The following is a 12,590-nucleotide window of genomic DNA, read 5'->3' as shown; positions in this document are numbered from 1 at the left end:
TTTTTTGATGCAAAAGCGGCGCTAACTTACAAAATACAATTGTGTTTTGTAAGTTAGTGCCGCTTTTGCGCCAAAAAGTGACGCAAACGCGGCGCAAAAAAAATATAAATATGGGCCCAAGTATGTTATTTAAGAAGATTTAGGCCCATATTTATAATTTTTTAGAGCCTCATTTGCGTAATTTTTTTACGCAAAGCGGCGCAAACTTACAAAATACAATTGTATACAATTGCGCCGCTTTTGCGTAAAAAAGTGGTGCAAATGCGGCGCTTAAAAAGTATAAATATGAGCCTTAGTGCGGCCAAATAAGACGGCAACCAACAGTACAGGCTCCCAAGAGCGCAACTGGCCCATGGTAGAGAACTTCCACTGTGCAAACTATAACATTCTAACAAAATAAGAACATTCAGTTAAAGTAACGCTGAGATGTAACACCCCTCGCTCATGCACATTCGAAAAAACCTGAAAACTCACACAGGCTGCATTTTCTTCCGATACCAGCACCCCGGTACTCTCTTTAATGTAAACACATAGCTATAGTTAACTGTAGAGAGCTGCACTGCCTGTGGCTAGGTGCTTGCAATTAAATATTTATGTATGTAAATATGCTAATGTAAATGGGCAATTCATTAAGCCAGTGGTTCTCAACCTGTTGACTTCTATGGATCCTTATTAAATCATTACTGCAATCTGGGGACCCCCGCTGAACCATCATTGGAACCTGGGGATCCCCCACTTTATCATTACTGGAAGTTTGGGACCTCGGTCCTAGCAATTTCAATAATTTGAAGCGCAAACAATAAGAATACATACAGACACAAGCTTCATCAAACAAATCCACAAATGATTAAATATTTTATTTGGTTAAGAAACAAACATGAAAACTGAAAATTGTGATGGAAGGTTGGAGCTTTTCTAAATTCCGCTTAGGTCACCCCATCGTCCATATTATATTCTGTTTCATGCACTCACAGTGCTCCTACAAATTAATCTGAGTATACCAACTTAATTTCTAGCCTCCAATTCCAAATTCTTTCACATTTACAACACTTTATTAATTGGTTAATATTATTTAAGCTTCTAAGCAGTCTCAGACCTTCTGAGTAGGCTTCGCAGACCACTGGGGTCCCTGGATCACGGGTTAAGAACCACAGCATTAAGCCAGTTCCACACTTAGATGGGGCACTTAGGCCCATATTTATAGTTTAGTAGCACCGCATTTGCATCATTTTTTGACACAAAAGCGGCGCAAACTTCCAAAATACAATTGTGCTGCTTTTGCGTAAAAAAATGGCACAAATGCGGCACAAAGAAATTATAAGTATGGGCCTTAGATCTTCCAATTATATCTTTTGAAATTCACAAAACACTAATTTATGGTGACAAAGAGTATGGTGGGTTGTTATGTATGGGAAGATCTCATAAACATGGTAAAGATGACTTGGAAAGCTGTGAATACCGGCAAACGTTAGAATGCACTGATTACTTAGCTGTAATCTTCATTACTCCAATTCCTCCTTCCTCGTACCAATACTTACTGTATGAGGCGATCTGCTCATTCACCTGCAACTTTCCACCACTTTCCAAGCTGTTTCTTTTGTATCTATTATTGAGGTAGAGAATCTACCCATAAAGCACCTCTCCATCTTCAACACTTGCTGTTCCTTTTTTTGTGCCCTGTCGTTTCCCCACAAGGGCTGCTGAAGGTTTGGCTGGGCATCAAGAGTATTAGTGGGACGAGGAAAGAAATGAGGAGGTAATGCGGGTGCTTACAAACACTTAATAAGACGCATATCCACCTATGACATGGTCGGAATCTGTATCAGGGTAGGGGTGTGGAGATCAGATCGCTCAAAACTGGTGGCAGTCTGGAGAAAGGGGTGTTCTCTGAGAAAAATATTGGGGCATATTTACAAGAAAGTGGTTCATCGGTCCTGATGCACCACTTTTTTTGCGTCGCCCCTGCCCCACCTAACGACACCATGGTTGTGCCATATTTACACTACGGCGCACCATGGGGGTCGTTAGAACAATAGCGTCATAATTTTTGAGGTTATTGTGGTGCTTTGCTGCACTAGCTTAAAAAACATTGAGACAAGTGTAGCAAAGCACAGGGAGGCCCATTGATTAAAATGATTGCGCTATTTTAACGCCTGCTCTGAGCAGGCATTAAAAAGTACGGAATAAATGGCGCAGATGAAATGTTGTAAATTTTACTGCAACATTTTTTTGGTAATCCCTGCGTCGGAACGCCCCTTTTTGCATACATTATGCCTGACGCAGGTATAATGTGGAGGAAGGGGTTGCAAAGTGGCCCAATGCAGGCATTACTCCACTTTGTAAATAAGGCGTGGGGGAAAGCCACCTTAGCAACAAAAAAAATGATGCTATGGCTGCGCAAGGTAGCCCTAGGGGGTTGTAAATATGCAAGCAACACAAACGTTCTAAAGTGCAGTTGGAACATTGCAAAGTACTTAAGGGTGTGTAAAAGTACAACTGATATATTTATGCATGTACAAACGATACAACTAGTATAGTTATGCATGTAAAAATTGCTTTGCAAGGGAGGACTTTGAAACTGAGAAAATAATTCCAGGGCCAATCATTGAAAACTGCAACTGTCTCAGGTTCTCAGTAGTACTCTGGCATCCGCTGCAGACTGCAAAAGTGTGCAGGTGTAAATTCCATAGTGTTTTTGAAAATAGCACCTAGTATATACAAGTGAAATGTAGGAAATCGCAAACATTTGTGGCAGATGTAGATGTAACCACATGTCAACTGTATTTTTGTCAAGGAAAATGCGATCACTCAGTCGAAATAAAGTGCTCGGAAGGACCAAGGTGACTTTTCAGCGCTATGTAAAACTCCTCGTAAATAAATCAAAGAAATAAGATATGAGCTGGGCTGGCCCTCTCTTAACCTGGCATCCAGACACATCTGATGCTTCTGACAAGGAAACGCCATGGGCCGACCAAGGATACAATAATGTTCAATGTGGCGCTGCTTTTCATTCTGCAGAAGGCACAACTGCTGCACAAAAAGCATTAAGTGACCAATAGAATATAAACTAGGCGCAGCATGTAGCATTTCCTTCCTGTGCATCATCACAAACTCTGAAAGATATTTTTGTCTCATATGCAAATATGTAAGGAAGAAAGAATAGATGCATTACTCATGTACTGTTTATTCTGTTTCTAGGAAAGAACTAAATTGATTCTAGGTGCAGAGACAATTCAAGAAGGAAAGGAAAGCTTGTAAAATATATAGAAAAAATGTGCCATGAGTTTCGAACAGAAATGCATCAGAATTGGGTGTGGAGTGTTTTGCAGGCCGGGTATATCTAAGGACAGAGGCCTTGTTATGACAGGTTGGCCATCATCTGATGAGCTTCGATAGTGTGCTGGGTGGTATTGCATATGTTTTCTCAACAGGTTTGAGAGAACAAATTGCAAGAAAAACATGCAAGCATTATATAGAATTCAGTGTCAATGGCAGCACATATAACTGTAGCCCTGGATTCTGATACTTTGAGTTCTATAAGAGAACAAAGTCAGAGGCACTGGTGACCACCGCTCTGATTTGTCAGTTCTGCTGGGCATGGACTTCAACTGGTCATAGCAGTTAACAGAAAAACAGATAAGGCAATTTAGGCCCATGAATTATACTGCATCTAATGCTAAATATCTATATGCAACAAAATACCTTGTTAGCGTGTCTTACCTTATTTGGTTTCTTATCTTTAATTAAAAGGGGATATGTTAGAGGTTTGATGGACCTTTTGACTGCGCTTAGAGTAGTTCCCACCATCGGCCTCAATTTCAGTACCAATCAATAATTATATCAATTAATAGAATCAATAATTTTGGCAGTCAGTCATTTCCACGCACCATGACCCCTTGGCCATGAATAACCACACCTTTATGTAGAAGTTAAAACGTTTATTTCCTTATATCAGCAATGCTAATATCACGTAACTTAGTCTCATAATCAAAAGATAAACATACAGAAACAATATCGGCTGACCAAATCTTCTAAAGAATCTCAATTTCATCAACGGATGAATCACTACACATTCTAGAGTTACACTACAAATCAATAACAAGAACAACGGTGCAATGGAGATAGCATACATTAAGCTTCAGCAAAGATATGACATCAACTGTTTTTAATAATTAGCAAACATCTTCTGTGAGTCTCCTAGCTAACCTTCTGATTAGAATAGCATGTTAGGGCTTCATGCAAAACAATTTAGTCAACACAAATTTGAAAACATCTAGCTGTGGCTCTATCAAAATTAGCGTTTAGTACCTAAAACAAAAGCAAATTGCATTGAGAACAATAACATTTCCGTATACCTTGCCTCAGTATGAATCAGCAAACTGTGACTGTCTTCGTCAATTGGACATCTGGTCGGTCAGCACCAGCATCAGGACTTAGCAATAAAGTTCAAGATAGAAATGTCTCAGGAACGGGAATAAGCGTAATGGCACTTCTTAGTAAAAGATTTAAGAAAAAGTGAGCCCTCTCCCCTCGTTACAGTCTGGCTAAGTTAAAATTCCCTAGGACTTCTTCCCACCAGTGCTTAATTTGTGCTTGTTGTTTCTGGTGCTGAGCACCGGAACTTATTTTTAAGGGCCGACGCTTAGCCTTCTGCCTCAAGCATTTGCTGCAAGCAAAAGACATATGGGAAAGACGGAGGAAGAGAAAAATGAAAAAGTGTCACAATAGGAGAAAGCAGAAAGCTGCAGACTGAGCTGAAGGGGCAGGGAGTGACTGTAAATGGACTGAAGAGGCCCAAGATGGTTTCAGGATCACGCTGCCTCAGTATTCCTTGTTCGCACATTTAATTGCAGCAGCCGCATGTTTAAGAGGAGGGCTTTGGCAACCGGGACGTTTTTATTTACAAATTAAGCACTGCTTCCCACGTTGCTATTAGTAAAAAAATCGTACATTTACATTTAGTCCAATGAAAGTAGAACCTCAAATCTAAGATATAACTAAACTGTCTTTCACATGCCGATGATTGGCTCCTCTTCTGTTCCCATCGTCAGGATCATCAGGTAACAATTTTGTATCGCCTTGTACTCCAGTCAGTGCATCCATTGTTAGCTCCTGGGAACATCGCTTTCACACACTCTAAACTCTACATTGTAACGATAGCTAATACAGTGTATTCTAGCAAGCACTTCTCATGGAAACGAAAGTCAATTACTAGCATTTGGTCAACACAATGGAAAATTACACATCTATTTCTCTATGCAGCCATTTTGTGTGACTCGATTAAACAGTGCAACTTAACATGAGGCTGTGCAACTAGGCCCAAAACCTTGCTAACTTAAGGCCTACTATTAATAAAGCAAATACATAACACATGATCATTAATATTACATACTACTACATTAATCTCAACATGAGCACGACATTTTACACTAATAGGCAATTAATAAGGACACTTCGTGATTACTGGCAGCCAATCAGATAGGCACACTTTCAAAGCTGTACATTAATTTCTATATTAAGTCATTTTCTATGCAGATTCAACATTCAGGATACATGAATATTTTATTAGTACAATTCAGCGTTAAGAATCCCTCCTCTGATTGATAAATATGTCATCACATTTACATCTTCCCACACAAATATTTGCTCCGCTAAAATTTGTCAACAACATCCCATTTATTTTTTCCTTCCCTTTTCGAATTTGCCCTAACCAATTTTTCCATTTTAATTTTTTCCCCTCCTCTGATCATTCTTTATTCTCTTTAATTTGATCACATGATACAATTTACACATTCCCCACACTCCAATTATGCAAATCACAATAATCAATATCTCTTGTATTATTTTGAATATTATCCCTTTTCCTAGGTTGCCAAGCCAATTTCCCATGGAGGCATATCCTTTGCCAACCTTTTCCAAAACTCCTGGTTCTTCCAGCTCCTTTAAATCAGCACTATCATTAGTCAGATTTCTAATTAAGCTTCTAATTTCTTTGCTAATATCAGGAATATATGATCAACAATGCTTTGAGTTCCACAGTTTGCAAACTCCGCCATCCTTCGCTAAAAGAATGTCTAACGCAAGGCGGTTCTGAAGAGGCATAGATCTCACCGTAGCCATTCCTGTATTCATTAAGATCATGGCTCCCGAAAACTTTGTCAACATGTTATCCACAATAGAAGACAACTTTCAAATCTTTATAGAATTTAGGATAACTCCCACTGAAGGAATTATTGCTCCAAATATATCTCCAACTGTAATAGAAGAAGACTCTCTCCTTTGTCTAACGTGATGTAATTCGGTCATTTTCGGTAATTTACTCAAGTCCTCAAGTTGAAATATCTTTGGGAAAACTATCCCCATGTAACATGTGCCATACCATCCTCTTGGAAGATGGTAATACGCATTTGATCCACAGATGTAATAAACTCTAGAAATTGCCAGATCCTGTCCATTCAACATGAACGTCCATTTACTCTGAAACAAAAACACATGTCTGCGTTCACTCGTACCCACAAACTATGTATCAGTTCTACATTTAGACCTATCTACACACAGCTTTCCTACATTTTGAGCATCTAAAGCTAGGGTTCTTTATGTTTTTTATGTCACTAAATGCATAATCATTTCTAAATATCCTTTTTTTTTTAGCCCTTTTCTAATTTTTCCTTTAATGACTTCCTCCTATCACCTCTCTGATATAAGAAACTCTTTTCTATTGATGTAAGCAAGCCTGCTAAATTGTTTCTATGCACATATGCGGTGCCAAATGTCAACGTAGGCTCAAAGAATCCTCTCACTAATTCTATAGTGTACTCCTTAGCCGCTCTACTCAGATACTTAATTATAGGGACGAGCGAAAACATGACATCATAATTGGAATAGAAATACTGAATATACTCCTTGTTATAGAATCTTGTTAGTAACAGACTACAACTTATCCCATAAGTGAGGGGCAAACTATGATAAATAACTCCTTTCTCGACTGATGAAGGAATCTGCGTGCAAACATAACAATCTCTCTCATTCATCGTCTCAACATACTCAATAAGTAATAGAAAATGTTAGAAGAAAATTCTCCTTGGGCATTATCTACGTGCATATAGTTCTCATCTATCCTAAACTTCTCTACTTCTGTGAGTGTAGTAGTTGTCTCTAAAGCTAAGGTATGGTTGGCTTCACTCTGATCAAGAACAGTTGTACCCACAATCAATACCAAGCACAATATCATGCATACAATCGACAAATCAATGCTCATGTATTTACAGCACCTACTCTTTCTACCCTGCTGGCTAAGATTACTCATGATCTCTAAAGAATCAGAAAGTAGAAGAGAAAAATTATAACTATGCAGAAAAATCAAGAACAAATCTTCAATTTTCTTTAGCAATTATTTACAGCTTTCAGTCTTACTTCCAGAATCCTTGTCAAAATCGGTACGTTTTTCAAAATCAGATTAGCAGCTTTGTCAAATCAGGTTATCAAAAATCTTCCCTTGCTGATCTCAATAGTCTCTTTCTTTGCACTTTTCTCATTTTACAGTTCTCAACAGTTCAGTTCATTGATGCCAAAATATTGACCTGGAATGTCTCAATCAAAATTCTCTTTGCCATTCACTTGTTGTTGCATATGCCTGTTCAGGACCAGTGTACCTTCAACTTGCAATTCTCTTTCTTTTCATCCTTCAATCTCCATTTAACTTTCCATCACTCAAATCCTTCCTTGTCGTGTCTACTTCTTCTTCAATTGTTGTCACCGTAATTGCTTCTTTTCTTTTTGCTTGTGTCTGAGGCCACTTATCTCCTTTCAGTGGACCTTTCGTCAATGCTCTTTTCAGTGTCTGACTTGTAGCTTCTCCTTGTTCTGCAGTATTTTCTTTTGACGGACCTGCAACTGGTTCAGGAGGAGTCAAATCACATTGGCTTTGATCCACCTCAGCTCTTTCCCCCTAAGGGTCTGTTGTTTGCTCTGTTTGCCTCTCAAGACCATCTGCTTCTGGGAGAGCCCTCCTCAGACTAGACTCTCCGGCTGCCTCAGATGAGATTGGTTCACTTCCACCTTCCTGTGAGTCTTCTCCTTCGTGTCTCACAGAAGTGGCTGAACCGCTTCCAGTTTGCTCAGATTCAGTCTCAGTTTCTCCTCCTCCTGTCTCCAGTTCTGGAGTTTGTCCAGATGTTGTTGATACTCTCAACAACTCCTCTTCATTGTCCAATGGGCATGCCACTTTACTTGTGTGGCTTGCGTGGTTCCAGTTCGAAACTACAGCACACTTCATAGCTGTGGTAGTGATCAGCACTACCTGGTGAGGGCCTTTCAACCTAGGCTCCAAACACGTCTTCCTCATGTGCTTTCTGATCACAACCCAGTCACCTGCTGTCAGGTTGTGTCCTTGATCTTCAGACCGTTGCAGTGAGGTAGCTTCCACCTGATGAGAGAAAGGGCGAATCACATCAGCCAGACCTTTGCAGTAGTCCAACACCATCTCATCTGTTATGTTCACAAGAGCATTTGCAGGAACTGCTGGCAGCCTCATTGCTCTGCCCATGAGGATCTCATGCGGTGACAATCCTGTCTTCCTATCAGGTGTGTTCCTCATTGTCATCAGAACTAACCGTAGTGCGTTGGGCCATTTCAGATTCATGAACGCACACATTTTTGCCATTTTTGATTTCAAGGTACCATTCATCTGTTCTACAAGTTTTGATGCGTAAGGGCGGTAGCTACAATGCAACTTCTGTTCAACGTTTAAAGCTGAACATAGTAATTTAATTACTTCATTGTTCAAGTGGCTTCCTCTATCTGATTCTAAAGAGATTGGAAACCCAAAACGTGGTATCAGTTCCCTAAGCAGTAATTTCGCTACTGGGAGGCTGTCATTTCTTCGTGTAGAGTAAGCTTCAATTCAATGACTGAAGATACAGACAATTACCAACACATATCTCAATCCTCCACACAGGCATTTCAATAAAATCCATCTGCATTCTGCTGAATGGACCTTATGCTCTTCCAATGTCGCTCAAATTGACCACCGTCCCTTTTCCCGTGTTCATTTGTTGGCAAATGACACAACAATGGCAAACTGCTTCGGCAACCTGTCTGAAATTTGGATTAAACCACTTGTGTTTAAACACTGCAAATCATTGCGTCCCTACCAACATGTGCTTGACCGTGATAATATCTAGCCATTTGTGTCAACAAGCTGTTTGGCAATACCAATTGACCCTCTTCTGAAACTCATAATTCATCCTCATGCTATACACATTTCATTTTGACCCATCACATTTTCTCCTCCCTTTCAACGTTATCCTGCAACATTTTTAGTTTTTCCAATGTGTCTATAACATGTAATGTATAACTTGGGCATGTCTCATTTTCCTCCGGTAGCAATTCCCACTTATCTTTGAACGATAAACAGTTCAATGCGCAAAACCTTGCGACTTGATCTGCGTATCCATTTCCCATAGACACAAAATTTTGTGATTTTAGGTGTGCACTGCATTTTACCACAACAATCTTCTCAGGCATTTGAATAGCTTGCAAAAATTCATGAATTCTCTCACCATTTCCGACTGATGAACCAGAAGAGGTAATAAAACCTCGCTGTGACCACAACTGGCCAAAGTCATGGACTATTCCAAATCCATACTGGCCGTCCGTATAGATGGTAACCTTAAACTGTGCAGAAACATACCATGCTCTAGTAAGGGCTACCAGTTCTGCCACTTGTGCAGAATACACTCCTCGAAGCCAGGATGCTTTAAGTATACCAGAAATTGTGCATACACCATATCCTGCTCTCAGTGTTCCCTTGCTGTCTCTTAACCAGTAAACCATTGACAAAAATAATTTGGTCATTTTCCTCCAATCGAGTATCTCTAATATCAGGTCTCGGTTTTGTGCACAGATCAGTTACTTCGAGACAATCATGTTCAACATCTTACAATTTATCGATTTCAACATTTTCTTTCGGGAGTAAGGTTGCTGGGTTAAGCACTGTACACATTTTCAATGACACATTTGGGGACCCCAGGATGGACGTTTCATAGCAAGTCAGCCTGGCACATGTGAGGTATTGCGTCTTGGTTTGTGTAAGTAAAACTTCAATGGAGTGAGGGGCCATAATGGTCTGGGGATGTCCCATCACAATGCTCTCACTCTGAGTGAGGCTCAGTCCAACCACAGCCACTGAACACAGACAGCCTGGTAAAGCTGCTTCAACTGGGTCCAAAGTAGCTGAAAAATATGCTACTGGGCAGTTTACACCACCATGGACTTAAGTCAAGACTGACAAAGAACATGCATCACGCTCATGACAGAACAACGTAAAGGGTTTTGTGTAGTCAGGCATTCCCAAAGCTGGGGCTTTGCACAGACTTTCTCTCAACTCAGAAAAGGCTTTCATACAGGCTTGATCTAACACTGGGGGATCAGTAACTTCTTTTTGAGTCAGCTTCTGCAATGGCTTCCAAATGACTGAAAAGTTGGAAATCCACTGGCGACAATAGCTTACCATCCCTAAAAACATCCTGACATCTCTCTGGGTGGCTAGGGGACTCATCTGCAATATGGCTGTAACCCTCTCTCTGGATATTTTCATAATTCCTTTCTCAATTAGATGACCCAAATATTTCATGTCTTTCTGACAGTATTGTAATTTAGCTAGGAACACTTTATGACCATTCCTTCCTAAATGATTCAGTAAGGCAATCGTATCGGATTTGCTTTCTTCCTTTGTTTTGGATGCAATCAACAAATTATCAATATACTTTACCAATGTCGATTGAAAAGGCATTTCCAATGACTGCAGGTTCTTTTTCAAGATCTGGTTGAAAATGGAAGGTGATTCTGAAAACCCTTGAGGAATTCTACACCAACAGTAGACTCTATGTAAAAATTTGAAACAGAAGAGAAATTGACTATCGCAACACAAAAGAACGGTGAACGGAGTGCTGAACTATTCCTGCTTTGTTAGTAATCAGCTTGCATAGGTATCGCAATTCATTTTCCTTGAACGTGTCAATCCTGTCTAAACCCATACTTCCCTCAATTAGGTCTTTTGCCTCTAGTCTAAGCCTGGTCAAATTCAGGGCACTTCCTCTGCTAGAATCTTCTTGCGTGCTACTCAGTCTCTCTAACCATTCGGTTAATTGCTGAGCTGTCAATCCCTGTAATGTAACATTATTGTGACTCGTGCCTGGCACTTACTGTACAGTCAAATTCAGGGTTTCTGGTGTCACTATGCTTGGATTTGGACCTATCTATGACCTCACCTCATTATTTGGAGGAGTCCTGAAAGGATTTAAATCGATTAACGGACCTGTCCCATTAAATGTTGGTCTCATGGGGATTGTCATTCTTGCATTTGTGTTGTATCTCTCCCTTTCCATGCTCAGGCTGAGAGATTTCTGCTCACTCCTCTCATTATTTCCCTGGGAAAACAAAGGTATGACCGGACCTATGGTAACTGGCACTGACACTGCATCTGGGCTGGGTCTACTAGTTGACTCTCGTGGGTGCACTATTCCTGTATTCTGATTTGTCAAGGTGAACATTTCTATCTGTGATCCTTCTATGGGGGTGTATCTTGGAACTGTCTGTGTCTGTATCGGGGACATCAGATTTGGGGTAGACTCTATATGGGCCAATGTTGGCTTCTGGTAAATTTGTCCTGTCGGCACTATCCAGGTTGTTGCAGTATCTACACTAGGTACATCAGGGTAGATTCTTGGAATATCCATTTGCGATATGGGCCTCTTAACTGCCGAAGTAATTGGTAAACTATGCTACCCTGTGTCTGGCTCTGGGTTGGTTCAACTGATATTGGAGCTGTAGGATCTACACTGGTGCTTGAACTTCTCTCATGCGCTGCATACGGCGGGGGACGATTTCTCAATAACTGTAAAATGAATTCATCATCATCTGACTCTTCATCATATGTCACAGACTTCCTAGATCTTGTAGATTTCTCTTCTCTGTCATCAGAAGAATTGAAATCCCTCTTTGTGGTACTCTTTCAAGCTTTGTTCTCACTCTCCTGTGTAATTGAAGGAAACAACTTAATTCCCTGTAAAGTCTTGTTTCTCCAAAATGTCTTATCACTGTCCCACCTAGCCTCTGCTAGTAGTTTCTCAGCTTTTCTCATTTCCTCTAAAAAACATTTTTGCTGTTGCTGTCTGGCTACTAATTCCCAAATTGCTAATGCCTCGAACTGTGCTGGTCTCGAAGGGGGTTTCAAATCATACAGCACCCTCCTCAGATTCTCTAAGCTCCTCAAATTAAACATTCTGTTGGCAGGAAACGCTAAACTCCCATCTTTCTCTGTCACTGTGCACCACTGTTTCAGCCAAAGACATGGCGCAGCACCCTTTTCTCCTAGTATAATGTAAGCAGGTGTATCTTCTGGAGGTGCAATGTCTCCTATACTCTTTGCTATATAGGTATCTCCCCTTAGGGCACTCTTTAAAGCTTTGAAAAAATTGATTTCTGCAACTTTATGTTATTTTCAATCAAATCAGGAAGTCACTTTCAATCCTAAAATCCTTTTTGCCAACCTTCCCAACCAATGACGCTTCATGGTTGTCCATCAAACC

Source organism: Pleurodeles waltl, chromosome 1_1 (genome assembly GCF_031143425.1).
Source record: "Pleurodeles waltl isolate 20211129_DDA chromosome 1_1, aPleWal1.hap1.20221129, whole genome shotgun sequence".
In the NCBI taxonomy this organism is placed as follows: domain Eukaryota; kingdom Metazoa; phylum Chordata; class Amphibia; order Caudata; family Salamandridae; genus Pleurodeles; species Pleurodeles waltl.
Note: the sequence above shows the minus strand (reverse complement) of the source record.